The sequence below is a fragment of the Gorilla gorilla genome, chromosome 16 (genome assembly GCF_029281585.2).
Source record: "Gorilla gorilla gorilla isolate KB3781 chromosome 16, NHGRI_mGorGor1-v2.1_pri, whole genome shotgun sequence".
In the NCBI taxonomy this organism is placed as follows: domain Eukaryota; kingdom Metazoa; phylum Chordata; class Mammalia; order Primates; family Hominidae; genus Gorilla; species Gorilla gorilla.
This window is the reverse complement of record NC_073240.2, coordinates 21,281,933-21,303,086: the sequence shown is the minus strand read 5'-3', so window position 1 is coordinate 21,303,086 and position 21,154 is coordinate 21,281,933. Positions and strand designations below refer to the sequence as shown.

The 21,154-nt window shown below is 37.5% G+C and overlaps 1 pseudogene; it reads right to left on the bottom strand.

Annotated features, from left to right (window-relative positions):
* Window positions 1–8,334: 8,334 nt before the first annotated feature.
* Window positions 8,335–12,355, bottom strand: LOC134757359 (RING finger protein 145-like; annotated as a pseudogene).
* Between the last annotated feature and the right edge of the window lie 8,799 nt (window positions 12,356–21,154).

Sequence of the window (21,154 nt, the reverse complement as noted above, 5' to 3'; positions counted from 1 at the left end):
TAAACGTGTTGTGGTGTGAATTTCTCAGGGACCACATACTGAAGAGCTTTTCTATCCTCTTGAATCCCTTTTCCCAAAAATGGGGACAGTCACAAAAATCTTTCTGTCCCAATGTGTCTGTCTGGGAGAGAAAAAGAGCCCACACTTCTGAAATGCATTCAGACCCACCTGCAGTATCCCCATGGCAGAACTAAGAAATTACTCTGCAGGGGCAAGCCACCATAACCAGTATTTTAGGGACACTGGTGCAACCCCTTAGGAACTGAGATGGGACGAGAGGTCTTCACCTAAGTTCCATTGAGAACTACCTCCCCTCTCTTTCTTATTTAATCAGAGCCTTAATCTGCAGGTCAGTTCAGTAAATCTGGAAGGTGATAACACCAATGGAGAACACTGGAGCTGTGGGAGGGAACCACTGGGGAAAACAAGAGGACTCTACCCCAGGGAAAAGGGCAAAGACACACAGACCAACATCTCATCTGGAGGAAGTTCAGAAACACTGGAAAGCTCACACTTAGACTCATGTTCAAATTATGGACCCAACAAAGGTCAGAAAATCTTCCTTTATTCTATTGCTTATCACCAATTGCACAATTGTCAGTTAAATAACATTTTAATCCACCTGAGGGAGCTGAAAGAGATTCTATGGAGAAGGGAACAAGGTGAAGAGAAAAAGCCAAGCAGGAAAGAAAAACAAGGTATCACTGGAGGATCGGAAGTCTCTGGTGGACACGGAAGAACAGACTTCAACTCTGACATCCACTGCAAAAGTAGATGTCAAATGTAGCTCTGAGAAGATTCACAGACATTTCCACAATAAAGGCCTGGCAAAGAAAGTGTGGTCAAATACAGGCAGAAAATGCACAAAATGAAACAATAAGCCAATCAATATCAACTGTCCAACCCAACATGTTTGGCTATCAACAATTATTACATACATTAATGAGAAATAACAAAGTCATAATAAACAAATGATCAGCATGAGATTTCTAAATGATGCAGATAGTAGAACTAAATAATTAAATAATGTATGGAAAGTAACTATAATTCATATGTAAAAATCTCTTACAGAAACTGTGGACATAATTCAGGATTAGATAGGAAACTGAGAGTTGAAAATACTAAGAAGGAATCAAATGGAAATACCTAAGAAACCAAAAGCAATGCAGTATAAACATTGAGCGAGCTTCATTCACACTCCTCAGTAGGGCTGGCTCAGCTTTTGAATGAAACCATGCACTTAAAATGTCACTAGAAATTTCAAAAAGTGATTCTCAAAGGAAAAGAGAGTGAAGAAACTAAACATTAATATCAAAAGGTATAGTATATGTATATTTTAAATCTGGAAGGCAGAATTTATAAATACAGAGCAAGTATTTGAAAAAACAATGGCTAAGAATGTTCCCGGTTTTGTGGAAGACCCTGAACTACACATCCCAGAATCACAGAGAACCCCAAGCAGAGTAAACACAAACAGACACAGACACTCATACCACAAATCCACCATGCACAGAGTGGCACACAAGAAAAAGCTCACACAACACAAATCACACACACATTTCCTCAACTTTATTCTTTTTACTTAGTTTTAAAATTATTTGCATTTACAGTCATAAGAAGTCTAAAATTAAAAAATATTATTCTATCCATAAGTCAGCCTATGCTTACCATGATCGAATACACAGTTTGTTGCAAAAGAATGTAACGACGTTGTTAGGAAATTCATTATTTCAAAGAAAAATGGTATTTATTCCCAGCTCTGTGTTGAATTATTTGTAATGTATGCAATAAAAACTTTTTAATTAATGGATTTTTAAGTTGGCACATAAAACTGTATACATTTATGGGGTACAGTGTGATATTTCAATGCAAATGTGCCAAGTGGTAAAACCAAATCAGAACAATGAGCATTCAACAGCTCAGACACATTTCTCTGTGTTGGTAGCATACAAAATTCAATATTCTGGCTACTTGTAAACATTAAATATACAATATATTGTTAACTGTAGTCACACTTCTGTGCTGTAGAGCACTAGAGCATATCCAACCTGTCTACCTGTAATTGTGCATTTGTTAACAAACCTCTTCTTATCTCTCAGTCTCCTCCGATTCCTGGCATCTCATAACCACTACTCTACTAATTTACCTCTAGAAGATCAACTTTTTTAAACTTCCGCATAACATTGAGAAAATATGGTATTTATTTTTGTGTCTGCCTTGTTTCACTCAACATAATGGTGTCCAGTTCCATCCATGTTGCTTCAAAAGGCAGAATTTCATTTTTAAGGCGAATAATATTCCATTGTGTAAATACACCACATTTTATTTATCCATTCGTTGATGGACACATATGTTGATTATATATCTTAGCTATTTCGATTAGTGCTGCAACAATCATGGGTGTATAGGTAGCTCTTCAATATTAGTTTTTTATTTTAATTATTATACAGATATATACTCAGCAGTTGGATTGCTGAATTATATGGTAGTTCTATTTTTTTCCCATGATGCCCCGACTAATTTACATTTCTACCAGTGGTCTATAAGAGTTTCCCTTTCATGCATTTGGGACAGCTTCTGTTATTTATTTATTTATTTATTTATTTATTTATTTATTTTTGTCTTTCTGATAACAGACTTTCTAGTAAAGATGAAGGATGAAAAGATATCTCATTGTGAATTTGCATTTACATGAATATTAATGATTTCTAGCAATATATGTATGTATACATACAAATATCTCTATCATCTATATACCCTTTGCATGTCTTCTTTTGAGAGATGTTTATTCATATTATTCACCCCTTATTAATCACATTGTTATTTGCAGTTCAGTTGAGTTTATGTGTTTGATAGTAATCCCTTGTCATATGAATAGTTTTCAAATACTGTCTATCATCTGCGGGTTCTGTCCTCAATCGTTTCCTTCAATTTTCAGATGCTAAACTTTCTTGATAGAACCTGGACAAGTGGCTAAGTTGCTGTGGGACACTGGAGAGGAAGAGATGGACCCAATACCCAGAACCAGGTGAGCTTTTACTCACCATGTGGTTTCTGACTTTATGGTTTGAACAGATGCAGAATAATTTGTCAAGGCTTTCTGGGGGATAAAGAATTTGAAGGGAGAATGATATAACTTATTAGTCAAATAAAGGAAAATGTCATAATTGTGCATATGTTATTGTGAGTGGGGGTAGTTCAGCAGTATGTGGTCAACCTCAGAAAAGAGAAAATTATGTCTGCTGTGAAAAGAATACATAGCTTTTGACGTATGTGCTTATTAATGACATCTGAACCTGGATACTGCATCATGTTATACTGCTAGTGGGGAGACTTAATAGAAGAAAAATTGTCATAGCAAGAAAAAATGAAGCATCAGAAGTTTAAATGAAATGGCTTTGAATATTACTAGTAATAAACATGACAAGAAAAATCAATTACCATAGCCAGAAGAATCATTCATGACCGCCCATGGGATTCATGCTGAGAAGATATAAAATTTCCATTTAATGGCTCATCAACACCCTCATAAAACAGTTCAGAGAACCAGCTAAGAACAGAGTGTGACCTTACATCAACTGGAGGCCAAACACTTGGGAGACAGAGTCTGTGTTGGAACTGTGAGAAGTGAAAACCTGAGCTCTGCAGAGAAGCAGCAGTGATCAAAGGCAGTGCTGAGTTCACATGGGTTTAGTGGTGAACACAGTAAAGATGGGTTTCTCTGCCCTCATTAAGTTTCTGTTCACAACGCTCTATTGGAAGCTCAGTTGTGAACGTTGGGAATCCACCTAAATCTCAATCATGGCAAGCTATTTTTCACTGAAAAAAGAAGTAACAATTTGGGGGTAATTAAATTTAGGTTATAAAAATTAGTTATTGAAACCTCAATGTCAGTCTCTAGTAATTGATATCATAAAATGCTCAGCCTCATCAATGGAGTCCTCTTATTGTGTCAGGGATGAGTGTCCATGTGGGCATGTGGTGCAGTCATGGAGGCTGGGGAGATGGTCAGCCAGGCTTTCCTGGTCCTTCATCGAATTGCAGAATCGTCTTCTCTCCTATTCCTACCAATTTTCATATCTGTGTGTGACCCTTGAGAATGTCATTGCCATGGCTCTGCATAATAGGAGTCAAATGGGGCATGCTGGATGTGTCAGTGTAGAACTGGGCAAAGAAACTACCTCCATACATGAACTGTTGCATTATCCAGGCCTGGAGCCACTCACGTCTAGGCTTTGCATTTTAGTAGTGATTTTCTGTGTTGTTTAGACATTTCAAATGTTCTTTTTAACTTTCTACTGAAATAGCCTCACATAATAATCTAGTGGCATAAAGATTAAAAAATAACTTATTTGGAAATTAACCCATGTTCCAGGTGAGGTCATAGTTTGTGGTGATAGTGAGACAGAAAGAAACATGGCTGGAAACTATGACTGTGCTCATAAACGCTTCATGTTAATAAGGAAGACCCTGTACACACAAGAGATTTAGACACTCCCACTGAGAACCTTGACCTAATATTATTTGTTATGAATCACACCTCAATAATAAAACTCTAGGTTAATGACTAAAATTGCTGTATGCTTTCATTCAGAACATAGTCCTCTATCTGATGTAAAATCAGCCCAGATGGCAGAAGTGATTGTATTTATTAGAACTTTCCAATTTTTTAAACTAGGATATAAACACGTTTTAGGACAGCACATGGCTTTGGGAGGCCTTGTAAACAAAAAAGCATCTCATGTATTCTGGAACACCCGCAAAAATGGGCAAGTTAGGGAATTCTTGGAATCACTCCTTATGCCAGATTCCTGGCAAATATAAAGGTGGAAGTCAATGCGAAAAGAGGTAACACTGAAGCTCTGAAAACTGCCATAGCAGATCATATCTTCAGAAGATATAACTGCTTAGAGAGTCACAGATGTTATCAAAAAATATAAATGCTTAGCCCCTATCTTAAATAAAAATGAGTGAAAAACATCTATAGTTATCGACTTTACTTGATTTGTGCCAGACTGTTACAAATGAATATTTGTTGTATTTCAGTCCTATAATTTATACAAAAATTGGTTATCAGATTAAGACAAAACTTTGGGGAAACTTAGAAAAGACAGCAGAGGTTAATTCTTGATGAGGTGTAACCAGCTAGACACAAAATCCTGGGAGAACTCTAACATTGGAGCCTAGACAGAAACCAAACCACAGGGACCTTGGGACACATTTAGGCAAGGTTTCCTCAGTTTCCACCCTTGAACGGATGTGAACGTATTTTATTTATCATCTATCTGTGTTCTCCGTGTCTTGAAATAATTCCTTGACAAAAGGCTACAGCCCTTTCAGTTGATTAAAAGCTTCTGTATTTTGTGTTTTTAGCCTGTGACCTGCCAGGTTTCGTATGAACTGAGTGAAGCACACCCGTGAAAGGAACGATTATAAAATGATTGTGTGATGCGTGGCTGATACAAAAGTACTACATTGTTATAACCTCCCACAATCTTCCATATAAGTTTAAAAGAATGGTATTCTTACATCAAAATTATTACAATTTTAAGGAAACCTTGGACTCCCATGGCCACGTGTAATCCTACTAGCACTATGGCATTATGGTCCTTTGCCTCAAGGACGTATCTGTTATTGTCCTGTGACTTGGCAGTTGGAAAAAACACATTTAGAGATTTCACCTCCAAATACTGTAAGCCTTTGCCATATTGTATTTGGATGAGGGAGAACACTCAAAAAGATTCATATATTATGTTCACTCCTATCACCAAAAGATTAAAGCTGCCCTTCCTGTATGTCTTTTTAACAGCTTTTTTATTATCTTTAGCCAGAAAAATGTATATATTGGGAAAAAATTAGAGAAAAACTTCCCTTGAAACACTAGAAGGAAGCTTATTAAATAGTTTTATCAACACAGCAGTAAAACTCCATGGAGTCAGTCCTTGGGATTATGTTTCACAACTCAATAAGGAATTAAAAATTCCACACAATTGGAACGCTACTCCCACAGAGGGAATTTTGGCCTACTTAATTTATACACCAACCTTCACTAAGAGGCACTCTCCTATGGGATCCCGAAGTTAAACAGATCTCTGTAACCTGCTGAAGTCTCCTCAGTGCACTTTTTCTCTAGATAGCCATAAATGAAAAGCAAATTTTGTGTATTTTTGTATGAGTGATCTGGACCCACCCCTGGCATTTTAACTGTTGGAAACATGATTACTTCCTGGGAACTCATATTGAATAGCATTCAAAAATTCATCACCCTTGTGATGTGGTGGCAATAGATGGCTCTGAGAAATATGCTGATGCTTCAAGTGAACACGTTCTAGACTCCTCCCTTGACTTCACTGCTTCTCACTCAGTACAGATGTGTCTATGAGCAAAATACAACACTGATTTCCAGCACTTTCTCCTCTTGTTAAATTTAGTTTTTCTTTTTGTTGGCCTTACTCTCTGTCTCTCTCTCTCTCATTCTCTCTCTCGCCTTCTCATTAAGATTTTTGCTGTATCATTCTGAAATCCGCCAACAGTGTGTACCTTGAATCATTCAATTTCCAGCCTCAAAAAGAAAATGGTACAAACTCATAAATTTCTGAACAAGGTTAGAAAACGTCCTGCATTTCCACCAGATCCATTAGAGACTCCCGATGAGAATCATGATCAAATATCATTTGTTTTTGGATCATACCTCAAAACTGAAACTACTTTTTATAATGGTTATTCCGTTTGTATTTCCACTGTTGTGCAAAGTAGTATGAAGACTCCAAATAAAATAAAAATAGAAATATCTGATGACTCGGCAATTTCTCTTCTGGGTATGTACTAAAGAAGATAAAATCACCACCTCATAAAGACATGTGCACTCCATGTTCTTTGCAGCTCTATTCACAATAGCCCAGATATGAAAGCATCCTCAGTGTCTGTAGGTGGACAAATGGATAGAGAAAATGGGTTGTATGTATGCAATAGAATATTATTCAGCCATTAAAGACAATATCTTGTCATTTGTAACAATATGAATGGAACTGGAAGTCATTATGTTAAGTTAAATAAGACATACAAAGAAAGACAAATATTGCATCTTCTTACTTTTACATCAAAACTAAAAAGCTGGATTTCCTGTAGACAGAGAGTAGATTGTTGCTTACCAGAAGGCTGGATGGATACAAGAGAGAAGGGGATAAAGAGAGGTTGATTACTGAATACAGATATAGCAGCTGTGGCTGAAATGTACCCAGACCCACCTCACCTGCCACCACTACATTACCAAAGAATTAACATGCAGGGGCAAAGCCACTAACACCTCTGTGTTACTGGCACTGGAGGAACTCAAAGAAACTGTGAGAGAAGGAAAGAAAAGCTCCAAAGCTGTGTCCTTTATCTCAGGAATAACAGCCTCATCTCCCACCTCTTATCTCTTCCTTCAGGAATAACAGCCTCATCCTGCTGGGAAGGGCAGAAAAGAGGAAGCTGAAGACATCAGTGGGAATACATAGCGGCTGCTGAAAGAAGACTGGGGAAAAAACAAGGAGACACTCTAACCAGGAATGGGAGGAAGATGCATGAATCAGCATCTCACCTGTAGGAGGGGCAGGGATACTTGGAAGGACACACCCTGATCCAGGACTGTGATGTCTGCCTGGAGTATGGCTCCCTCACAAGGACAGAGAGTGCCTGTTCAGTGCAACCCCTCCCACCACATTGACAATTGTCAGGTCCATGTGGCTCTGGCATGACCATGGGGAGATGAAAAAAAGTCTCTCTGGATAGCACAAGATTAAGGCCCAAAGCCAAGCAGAAAACAAAAGCAAGGTGTCACTGGAGGAATCTGAGTGTCTGGTGGCTGCAGAGAAAATGCACTCCAATTCCGGCAGCCACTGCATCAATGACTTTCAAATGTATCCCTGACTAGTTTCAGACAATTTTCTACAATAAAGGCCTATAAAAGATAGGGTGTGATCATCTACAAGAAATGAAAAAATCATAAAGCAAACAATTAGCTGATATAAGGAATCTGATATAAACATCTATGGAACATAACTTTTGAAATAACTTGCATAAATACTTTGAAACATTTACACTTGATTCCATAATTCATTTATGTGTAACTTCAGAAGAAACTGCCAACATGTGTTTATTTTTAATAACTAATATTTTATTAATAGTATGCCTGTGAATGTAACAAAGACCACAGAATAAGTTCTATTAGAACTATTGATAAAAAAGCCAACTTTGAGGTTTGAACGGTGTGGCTGGCAAGATGGCCAAATAAGAACAGCTTTGGTCTGTAGCTCCCAGCGAGATCAACACAGAAGGCAGGTGACGTCAGCATTTCTTTTTTTTTATCTTCAAATTTAAATGTATTAAGACATTCAGCTATGTCTGTCAGTCTACATCCAAATTTGCTACTAAAAATAAAATAAAGTCACATCCCACATTAGGAATACCGAGGTCTGGAAAACACTTTTTGAGCCAAGCCTATTGTATAAATAAATGACTAGTTTCTTTTCATATCAAAATTCCCATAAAAAATTACACTCCCCCCTCCCCAGTTCTACCTGTAGCCATGATGAATGTAAAAATTTAAATATGACACATCCTTGTCAAAGAAAAGGTGCAAAGTCTATTAACAGCTTTAAAAGTGGCATTTGCAGAGTGTGATCATACAGTTATGTACTCTTTCCCAAAGTGCAAATATTGCCATAATTTAACACTGTTTTGATTCAGTTGCAAGAATTAAACATTACACAGGATTGAAAAGTACACCCAGTGCCTCTGTCAGTGCCCTAAAGCCCTTCCCACTTTGGTCTCCTTCACTAAAGCGGACTCCAAAGTGTTCATTAGAGTTTTAGTTTACTTCACACAGCCAGAGAAGTATACAACATATTAACAAAAGTTTCATATACATCAAAATATTGAAGACTCTGTCATAAAGTTCGAGTCTCAGGTTACATGAATGCACCCACAAGGCCCAAGTGCCCACCCACCCCTTCCCTAAAGCACATATAAAGTATGAGCGTGCTTCAATCTTTGAATACAATCAATGCCTCTTCATCTTTGATTTCATTTCAGTGCTGTATAAGACTCAATAATCACCTGACTGATTTCCAATTAACTGAGGAGAAAAGGGGTGGAGGAGAGGGCTGGTCGCTATTCAGACTTGATAATGAGATCGATCTGTCCCATGGAGAGTGAAAGTTCAGTTCCACTTCTGCCTCCTTCTTTCCATGCTGTCCTCATGCTCTTTATCCTCACTTCCTCAGTCCCTTCGACCTCAAAATCTGATTTTATTTCTCTCTCACACATATCAGGGGCAGTTTCTGAAGTTGTTGAGGTTGAATTTTCTTCACAAACCTCTATATAACATCAGCATAGAACATACAAATACATTTTGATTAGCATACATTGCAAAATTTCTCCCACAATGTCAGGGGATGAAAGCAGGTGGTCCCCACTGAGAGTACTTCCTGGATTAGATCCTTGGAATATCAGTTTCCTGCCTGATCATCTCATTTTCATTCCTCAAACTAGAGCATGAATTCCATCTTGAGTTAACTTTTCCTCCAGAGTATGAAAGCATCATTCCTGCTGCTTCTCCTCTAGGCTGATTCAATAGGATGTGCTTCATCTTTTGCACTGTGAAGATATTCTTTGGGGTCAAAAGCCCCTTCCTGGTTATCTGGTCATCTGGCGATGCGCTCATTATTGTCCCTAGAACCTTCCTGTATCCTGGTCCCTGGAGTATGCTCCTGGCCTGGGGGTTCAGTACCTTCCTGAAACATGATGTTTTGCTCAGCTCCAGCATGAGGCTGTAGAACTGGCTCAGTTCCTAATCTTGGAAGCTGGGAGGAGTTTTTCAGGTGGCAGTGGCACAGAGGGCAGGTCTCCTGGACATACAGCCATTTCTTAAGACAGCCTGCATGGAAAAAATGACCACAAGGCGTGATCATAGCAGATTTCATGTCCCAAACAGATTCTTATTGAAGGAGTTACCTGATAACAGATGGCACAAATATCATTGTGTTTCTCAAGCTGCTCTTTTGTAGCAATGGGTAACGATTTAATCTTATTCACAGCATCCCTGTGGAGAAGAAAGCTCTTCCACCCCAGCTGGGCCTGAAGCCACACGTTATAGTAGGAATGAATGAAGACGATCATTGAGCCCATCACTGTCTATTCTCCAAAGATGGTCTCTGAGACGCAATAGGCCACCACACAGAGGGCCACAAGAAATTCCAGCAGGTGGTAAGTGCCATTCACATAGTAGATGACATCATCCATGTTTTCCACTGGCTCTTTTCTGAATTCCTCAACCATAAATCAGACATAAATAAAAAGTGTTCCCAGAATCTGAAGAGAGGTAAGAATGCTGTTGGAAATAATGATAAGAAGCCAAAAATCCAGGTGGAAAAACTGGCAAATCATATAAGCCATACGAGCAGGGAATACCAATAAAAATAAACAAAGTCGCACAGCACGGAAGTGTTTCCACAAGCTCTTGTCTCTGGATGCTCCCAGTGCCAAAACAATAGGATCTGCAATTTCTAACATAGACTGTAGGATAGAAGCTGCAACAATGAAAAGGATAATACTGAGCAGGAATGCCCGATGAACAACCTGCAGTTCTATCAGCCCAGTCTGCACTGCCAGGATTAACAGCGTTACTCCTTCTGTCATGCCCCGATTCATGGCAGGATCATTCCTGAAAGCTCGATAACCCTGCAAGTAAAACTTGCAGAGTGTGAGAACACCCAAGGCAACGAAAGAAACCGTGAAGACCAAACCCAAAAGAGAGTAAGGAGTGCTGCAGCATTCTGCAATACTTGTCAGAAAAAGGAAAAGAAGCCTCTCACGTGATGCACGCTGATCTCGAGTACTGAAATAGGAGTAAATCTGAAGAGCAAATAAGATGAGCCAGAAAACAATGAAAAGAACAGGGACTACGAGTTGATTCCACAGGGACATTCCCAAGGCGAGAAGGCCATATACCTCCACTACCTGAACCAATTCTCTGTATGCAGATTTAGCAAGGTTATAAAGGTAGCAAAAGATGAGACCCAAGAAAATAGAGAACTTCCAGTCCAGTAAAAATCATAGCAAATTTATTGATGATAACAATTGTCTCCAAAGGAACAAGGCAGAGTCGTGCTAGCAGAGGAAGCACGTGAGCTGAAAACAGCCAAATCTGCTTTGTTTTCATGACACGGGAGCATAAAGTACACACCAACTGACCTATTAAGGCTGTGGTAAACCGATTCATAGAGAGAGGTTCTAAATACATTGGTCCCTCATAGGCAAACTCCAGTTCACTCCGAACGTAGTCCCTGGAAATTTGACGTCCAGCATAGAGGAGCAGAGCAGTCAAAAAATATAGATAAAGCTGAACCAGATGCTGCCTGGGCAATGTTAGCAGCACCACACTTAAGATATAACCTCAGGCTGTGGACTCCCTCCCTGGGGAGCGGTGCTGCCGGCGGGCGGGCTCCACAACTCCCCGGCTTTCTCGCCCGCCCTCCCGTTCTCCTCGGGCGGCGGCGGGGGCCGGGACTGCGCCACTCACAGCGGTGGCTCTTCTGCGCCCGGCCTTGGAGGCAGTGGCGGTGGCGGCCATGGCCTCCTGCGTTCGCCGATGTCAGCATTTCAAACTGAGGTAACCGGGTCATCTCATTGGGACTGGTTAGACAGTGGGTGCAGCCCATGGAGGGCGAGTTGAAGCAGGGTGGGGTGTCACCTCCCCCAGGAAGTCCAGTGGGTCAGGGAACTCCCTCCCCTAGCCAAGGGAGGCCGTGAGGGACTGTGCCGGGTGAGAGACTGTGCCCTGTGGAAGGGTGCACTCTGGCTCAGATACTACACTTTTCCCACGGTCTTCAAAACCCGCAGACCAGGAGATTCCCTCGGGTTCCTACACCACCAGGACCCTGGGTTTCAACCACAAAACTGGGCCATTTGGGCAGACACCAAGCTAGCTGCAAGAGTTGTTTTGTTTTTTTTTATACTCCTGTGGCACCTGGAACACCAGCGAGAGAGCACCTTTCACTCCCCTGGAAAGGAGGCTGAAGGCAGGGAGCCAAGTGGTCTAGCTCAATGGATCCCCCCCCTACGGAGCCCAGCAAGCTAAAATCCACAGGCTTGAGATTCTTGCTGCCCGGACAGCAGTCTGAAGTTGACCTGGGATGCTCGAGCTTGGTGGGCGGAGGGGCGTTTGCCATTACTGAGGCTTGAGAAGGCGGTTTTCCCCTCACAGTGTAAACAGGGTCACCTGGAAGTTCAAACTGGCCGGAGCCCACCACAGCTCGGCAAAGCTGCTGTAGCTAGACTGCCTTTCTAGATTCCTCCTCGCTATGCAGGGCATCTCGGAAAAAAAGGCAACCATCCCAGTCAGGGGTTTATAGATAAAACCCCCATCTCCCTAGGACAGAGCACCTGGGGGAAGGGGTGGCTGTGGACACAGCTTCAGCAGACTTAAAACATTCCTGCCTGCTGGCTCTGAAGAGATGAGCAGATCTCCCAACACAGTGCTCCACGCTGCTAAGGGACAGACCGCCTCTTCCAGTGGGTCCCTGGCCCCTATGCCTCCTGACTGGGAGACACCTCCCAACAGGGGTCGACAGACTCCTCATACAGGAGTGCTCCAGCAGGCATCTGGCAGGTGCCCCTCTAGGACGAATCAGAAGAAGAAGCAGGCAGCAATCTTTGCTGTTCTGCAGTCTCTGCTGGTGATACCCAGGCAAATAGGATCTAGAGTGGATCTCCAGCAAACTCAGCAGACCTGCAGCTGAGAGGCCTGACTTTTAGAAGGAAAACTAACAAACAGAAAGGAATAGTATCAACATCAATAAAAAGGACGTCCACACAGAAACCCCATCCAAAGGTCACCAACATCAAAGACCAAAGGTAGATGAATCCACAAAGATGAGGATAAACCAGTTCAAAAGGGCTTAAAATTCCCAAAACCAGGACACCTCTTCTCCAAAGGATCACAACTCCTCATCAGCAAGGGGACAAAACTGGACGGAAAATGAGTTTGACGAACTGACAGAAGGAGGCATCAGAAGGTGGGTAATAACAAACTCCTCCAAGGCAAAGGAGCATGTTCTAACCCAATGCAGGGAAGCTAAGAACCTTGAAAAAAGGTTAGACGAATTGCTAACTAGAATAACCAATTTAAAGAAGAACATAAATTACCTGATGGAGCTGTAAGACACAGCACAACAACTTCGTGATGCATACACAAATATCAATAGTCGAATTGAACAAGTGGAAGAAAGGATATCAGAGATTCAAGACCAATTTAATGAAATAAAGTGTGAACACAAGATTAGAGAAAAAAGAATGAAAGGAATGAACAAAGCCTCCAAGAAATATCGGAGTACGTGAAAAGACCAAACCTTCGTTTGATTGGTGTACCTGAAAGTGATGGTGAGAATGGAACCAAGTCGGAAAACACTCTTCAGGATATTATCCAGGAGAACTTTCCCAACCTAGCAAGACAGGTCAACATTCAAATTCAGGAAATACAGAGAACACCACAGAGATACTCCTCGGGAAGAGCAACTGCAAGACACATAATTTATAAAGCAAAGAGGTTTAATTGACTCACAGTCCTGCATTGCTGGGGAGGCCTCAAGAAACTTACAATCATGGTGGAAGGCAAGGAGAAGCAGCCACCTTTCTTCACAGGGTGGCAAGATGGAATAAGGGAAAGCAGGGGAAATGCCAAATGCTTATAAAACCATCACATCTCATGCGACTCACTATTACAAGAACAGCAGGAGAGAAACTGCCCCCATGATCCAATTATGTTCCCCTTGTCCGTCCCTTCACACATGGGGATTACAATTCAAGACGAGATTTTAGGTGGGGGGACACAACCAAACCATTTCACTATGTTAAAATTTCTAACAACTTTTTTTTTTCCAGATGGGGATCTTGCTACATTGCCCAGGCTGGATTCAAACTCCTGGGCTCAAGCAACCTTCCTGCATAAGCCTCCTGAGTAGCAGGATTACTTCTCCAAATTATGTTTAGTGGTTCTTTCTCAGAGGCTACTTATTTATTTATTTATTTATTTTTAACTTATGATAGTAAATTTTTAAATCAAAATCCTATATATTCCATAGCAATATTTTTCTGCTAAGTGCTATTCATCTACTGGTTATCTTATTTTTGTCCATGTTTTTTATCTGATACACATGCACTGATGATGTGCCAATTCTTTGATACAGTCTAATTTGCTTGGCCCATCAGTCTACAGGATGCTTCCACGCATATGTGTAAAAGAAGGGACAAGGGTAACCTTTTTGCTTTCATAATCCAAAAACTTTCTCTTTCTCTATAGCCACAGAGATAGACTGCTTGCCACAAATACAGCTCATCTGTGTAATTCTTTGTGATATATCTTCTCCTTTTCTGAAACCAATCTGATTAAAAAAAACTCTGCTATCAGGCATGATATATGTATACCTATTATTTCAAAGAAATGATCTATTTTTGTAATTTAAGGTGGGCCTCTCATCTTCAGAAACTGTACTTTCACTGACAGTTCCTACTTGCTATAATTGAACTCTCTTACCATGCTGTTTGTATTTTCTCTTCTCTTTAGCCTTAACAGCTTTTACACAACCTTAGCAACTTTAAAAGCAGCTGATACCCATATTCTGGAGTTCATATATTTGCATCTGTCTTCTATTTGTGATAACAATTGTGATTGTACATTTTTTACTTCTTGCTGTATCATTTATACATTTTACAGGAAGAGGGGAAAATAGGACATCTTAAACACAATGTTTACACAGGAAATTGCCTGCTTGTTATTTTTAATTTTGTATTAACTGAGTTTCCACCTTTTTGTAAATTTTTTAATGTGCTTTCTTGATATTTTGAAGAGGTTGCATCTTGGGCTACAATCCTTTAACTTTCTCCAATCAATTTATTTTAATTAACTGAAGTTAAATAAGTGATCTTTATCTCTTAAAATAAAAAGGGCATATGCTTCTTCACTACCAGTACTCTGTCACTAAGTGTACTTACAGTTCCATATATATATATGTATACGTATATACACGTACGTATATCTATATATCTATATAGATATATCTATATATATCTATATATCTATATAGATATATCTAGATATATCTATATAGATCTATATATCTATATATATCTATATATATCTATATAGATATCTATATAGATCTATATATATCTATATATATCTATATATATATCTATATAGATCTATATATCTATATAGATCTATATAGATATATATATATCCTTCTCTACAACCCTGGCTTTGAACTATTCCTTATATCCATAGTATATCTAGTCTCCCTTAATTATTGTTTGGTACCAAAATTTTAAAAGTATTTAAACTTCTAAGCTATACAGCTTGTTAGACATGTCTTGTCTGAATTTTGTGCAGTTCTCATGATTATTACAAATAAGCGCTTTGCAAATTTAAGTAAGCACCAAAAAAAGGGCAACACTGAGGTTTTCATAGGAACCCCATCTAGTAACATTTGAATTATAGTTGTACTACTTCCTTGGCTTCATTTGTAAGTAAATATACTCTTAAAACTATATTCATACACTGGATAGTGTAGTATGAACTGCAATCATTAAGCCAGCAGTAGTTTCTTACACAAAAAGTGTTCTTAGAAAGTATTCAAATTCTGGATTTGGGGAAAGAAAGGAAGTATTCTAGCATCTTGAACTCACAAAATTAATCAATAAGCCCTACTGTTAGAAACTAATAACAAAAAACTGACTCCGCATGTAAGCATAAGATCAACTCTCAGAAAGACCTCAACATATACATGGTATTTCCTTGTCAAGAAAGTTTTCCTTGAAATCACAGTCATATGTGCATCATTATATCTTGACAAAATATTTTATTACATCTATAGATAATACTTTCTTTTCAGGAAGCATATAGAAATAAAACCTTATTACTTAAATTGTAATCTTGTTCCATAATCTACTATTAATAAAATATATTTTATAAAACACTCTTACTACTTCTACCACATAAAGCTATTATTTTCCAGTGTTAGATTATTCAAGTCAAATTTCATGTTACATTACATATAAAACTCATAAAAACATAATCTCAATAGTTATTTCTAGAATGCATTACGACAAATATCAACTTACTTCTGACCTAAATGCTTCAGAAAGTATCCCAGAACCTTCAAAGCTTGAACTCAAATACTTTCACTTTTAGAAGCCAATAAATTGTAGATCACCCTAAAAAATATATAAATAATGTTTTAAAAACTTACTAATATTAAAAACAAAAACACACTATATACTTTACAAATAAATTATACATATTTGAAATATAAAAATTCTCTGAAGATTTTATTCTCAGGATTATAATTCCTTGGAAAAATTAAAAACTGGCATGCTTTAATAATTTTTCTTTAAACATGTCCTTCAACCATATACTCAAAAGGGCAATGTGACTGGTATTCATAAGTACTGCCTCCCAACACACTAAACACGATTTTCAGTTTTAAGACACATTGCTTGGTTAGGCCACATCTCTTCTCTCTAATAATTGGCCCCAACTAAAACTTGATGACCCTATTTTCTTTCTTTTTTTAAATTTTTTGTTCTTAATTTTAATATAGAGGTGAGGTTTTGCCATATTGTCCAGGCTAGTCTGGAATTCCTGAGTTCAAACGATCCGACCACCTCGGCCTCCCAAAGTGCTGGAATTACAGGCATGAGCCACTGCACCCTAACCCTCTTTTCTTGGTATGACTAATTAGATGATAGGCAGGCACCTGCCTAGTTATTGCTCTTTTTTGAGAATTTGGAATGAGGTCCAAGAAACAATATCTCCTCTTTGCTGGGCTCTTGGATTTGAAAATTGTTTAAAACAGAAACCAGAACAGCAATGTTTTGTTTCTGTTCAGAAAGGCTAGTCAACATACAGAAGGAAGGATTTAAACAGCTTACAGAAAGCAGCAGAGAAAGCAAACTTGTTTCCTAATAGCCCTACAATTCCTGGTTCCTACTCTAAGATTTTTTTTTAATGAATATATTATTCAGTTTTTACTTTAAAAGTTTGAGAGGTTTTCTGTTACTTGGAGCAAAATAGCCTCCACTAATACACAACCTAACCTATACAATCACTTCAAGTACTACATAAAAGTAGGGCGATATTCATTATAATATTCGTGTTTAGAAATTTTATTCCATATTTTTTCTATTTAAAAAAGTAATTTGTTTCCATAAAGTAGAAGAGACAATGACAACTATATACACTGGCAACTAATTCTAGAATATAAGAAGGTTCTTTAGGGGCTATAAAATTATAGTTTGCTTTATTTTATTAAATGTGTTTCTTAAAAAATGAAATGCCATGGTATATTTTGAGGTAAAGTACTCAGCTGAAGAAGAGAATCTGGTAAAAGAATGCAATATAATTTTCATAATTTCAGTGATACTTACAAAGGGGCACAACTAGCTTAAACATAATGTCATTATTTTTAGTTTTACCAACAGCTTATACTATTAAAAAAGAAAAGATGTTATTGGTACTGTTTCTTTTTCTCTTTTTTTCTTTTATGCTTTGCATTTCATCTATTAAAGAATAAACTACAAGAAAAGTGATTATTTCCTTTGGAAGATTTTTTTTTTCAAATCACACATTCATAAATATGTATGGGTTTACACTGAAATCCATTTTCAAAACTTTTAGGAACCAAGATCAGTATGAAAAAAGACAAGTTTGAGAACAGCAAAGTCAGACATGTCAAAAAAATACATTCAAGAAATCATAAGAAGCAACATTAAACAGCAAAAATAGTCTTGAGAACCAAAGTAAAACTCACAGTCTGGGCCAGGCATGGTGGCTCACGCCTGTAATCCTAACACTTTAGGAGGCCAAGGTGGGCAGATTGCCTGAGTGCAGAAGTTCAAGAGCTGCCTGGGCAACAGGGTGAAACCCCGTCTCTACTAAACACAAAAAAAATTAGTCGGGTGTGGTGGCACATGGCTGTAGTGCCAGCTACTGGGGAGGCTAAGGCATGAAAATTGCTTGAACCCCGGTGGAGGTTGCCGTGAGCCGAGATGGTGCCACTGCACTCCAGCCTAGACAACAGAGCAAGACTCTGTCTCAAAAAAACAAAGCAAAACAAAACAAAATACTCACAGCCTAAAAAATGTGGTTACACTCAAATATAGAATTGGAAGTTCTCAGAGTTTCTACTGCCTAGGAATAACTTTGAATAGGAGAAAAAAGTTATTAGACTCCACCCTGGGTCAAGAGAAATTACGATTAATGTGGAAACATGAAAATGTCTAAGGCCATCATACCTGTACATATGTAAGGATGTGATACAGTATGAATAAGAAATTTGTTAATGAATGTTTACTTGTAATATACATTGTTACTAATTAATAATAATCCTAATTAATCTGCTTAAGCTCACTATATTCAGCCAGCAAATGATCTAAGCTATGTAAGACAGGTAGCTGTCTATTCTTTTCTTTAAACATTTCAAGATATAAAAATATCAAATTTTTAGCTGCTTAGTTCAGTGTTATCACAAGGGCTTCCTTAAGCTGAATTAGCATACCATCAGAATTAAACTCAGTTCATTCTTTTTGTTCAGATGTTATACTGAATTCTATTGTACGACTTAGAACAGACAAGAATTTTCCTCCCAAAATACTTCATATACAACTGTTAGCCTTTAATGGCTGTTTTCTAGAATAAAGACATATAAATGCTTTAGCCACTTTCAATATTTTCTATCTAATAAGCCTATTTTTTTCACCTTTTATACTATTCTGAACCAGCTTTCTCCCCATTTCTGAAGTAGAAAAGCTGAAGGGTCAAGGAAAGGCCATTTTTTAATCTTTGTGATTGTTTTTAAGATACTGGTAACAATCTGAAATGTTCTGCTCGTGGTCAGACATGAGCACAAGGCCTTTTCATCTGTTGTGCTTAATCAATTCTTTCGTACCATACATTTAAAATGCTATGTCAATCCTAAAGATCTTACCTAATAGCACTCTCATATGTAGGATCATATTTCCAATGTGTCAAAATAATAGAATTATATTTCTGCATTTCATCATATTAGACAATCTAAGTTTGGTATCCTCCAAAAGGGTAATGTGGATATCTTCAACTGATTCACTAAATTTATCAGATAATATAATAAACAAAGCAAAATCTCAGGACAAGGACACTAATTATTGAATCTAAATATAAGTTCAGAAGAGTGAGTGTAATTGTACTACCTTATTAGATCGAACCATATGAAATTGCCATTATTTGGTAAAATCAGTTAAGTATCAACAGTTTCATATAGTTCAAACTCAGAGTAAAAAATTATAACAGTTTTTAATCACTAAATGTATAATCTTCTTCAAATAGATTGGCAGGCCTATGATTTACAAACTCAAAGGTAATAGTGATGTCACAAGGGAGATATGCATATAGAGATAGTGACTGCTTCTCTAATTTGAAAAGTTCTTCAAGTCTAGAAGGTTGTTACCCATTGATATAAATGGCCAAGTAAAAAAAGCACTTAAATAAGCCCTTGACAGTCACTGATATATTCTTTCCAAACTCTTTTTCACAATAAATCTGTAGAAATTCACTGAGTTATACATGGCATAACCTTGATATCCTGCTTATCCCACTAATTAAAACTCCAGAAAAATAAAAAGGAAGAATTCCTTAAGAAGCTAAATTATAGGGTTAAGTTCATAAAAATACTAAGAAATTATATTTCACCTGTCTACCAAGTTACTTTTCAATTGCCACAACAAAAGTTGGTTTTCAATTTCTTTCGGCTTTGGCCTCTTACTACGAAACATCTTTCATCTCTATTATTTCCATTGCACTGCTACGGTCTCAGGTCATCATCCTTAATACTGATGAATAAAATAATCTCCCTGCTGATATTGCTACCTCAGTTTGTCCTTCAACTCATGTTTCACACTGGTGATTGTAAATCTAACAAAATAGCAATCTGAGCACATTTCCCCTATTTAAAATTCTTTAATTTTCATCACCAACTGAAAAAAAAACAAAACACTAAAGTTACTACCATTCTATGAACCTTCCAAAACTGTCTGTAATCTCTCTCAGGCCTAATATCATAAAATTTCATTGTATCCTCTTTTGGTAAAACATACCTTGCTTTTTCATGTCTTCTTGAAAAAAAAATTGCTCTATTCACAATTTGTAATGTCCTTACTATAGCAAAAAACAATTTACTCTTCTTGATTCCTGAGACTACTGTTTATACACTTCACCAGTTTCCTGAGTATTGGAGGATCAACAGCAGCATGCTCCATTTATACTCTCTTATCTGTAAGATGCTATATTTATTCAAATAGTCATAGAATAGGAATTATTCTAGGAGGAACAACTGTGCTCCATTAAAGTCTAATAGTAATACTAATATTATAATCATACCTTATTCCATTTCTTTGATTAAATACTGGTATCATTGAGGCTGGGTGTTCTGACATTAAAGCCACCAGTAACTGTAGCACATCATGAATATTTTCATCCTGCATAAATCACCAATATTGATTTAAATTTTACTCTAAAGATTGGCTTAAATAATTAAAAGGTCCATAACATGTCCTACCTCATGTATTGTAAGAAGGAAATTTAATATACTCTGAAGTTCATCTTCTTTGACCCTTCGATCTTAATTTTTAAAAAATTTTATTATTTTACATCTAAAATTAAAATTTTAATTTAAAAGACACCAAAATAATCATTTTAAAAGAAAAGTTTAATGTAGTGATATTTTAATTAAAATCTCCACACATTTCACAATTTATAGACTGTATTATTTCAGGTTAAGTATTTAGAAAATTATATCAATTTTTAAGTCATTTCTATTTGATTGACATTCACTATAAAAAGTTAGCATATTTTGACCATCTAAGTATTCTTATGACTATTTTCTAATCATTCTTTCCTTAAAACAATACAAGTGCAAGACTATACAGTATCAATTTTTGTGTATTACCTCACAATTTATATTTATTTTCACTTTGTTTTCATCTTAACATTTAAAAAATCCTACTCCAATAAAATACATTATGTAAGCCTTCTTAAACTGGCACACAGACCATTTTCTAGAATAATGGTCAATTATTGTAA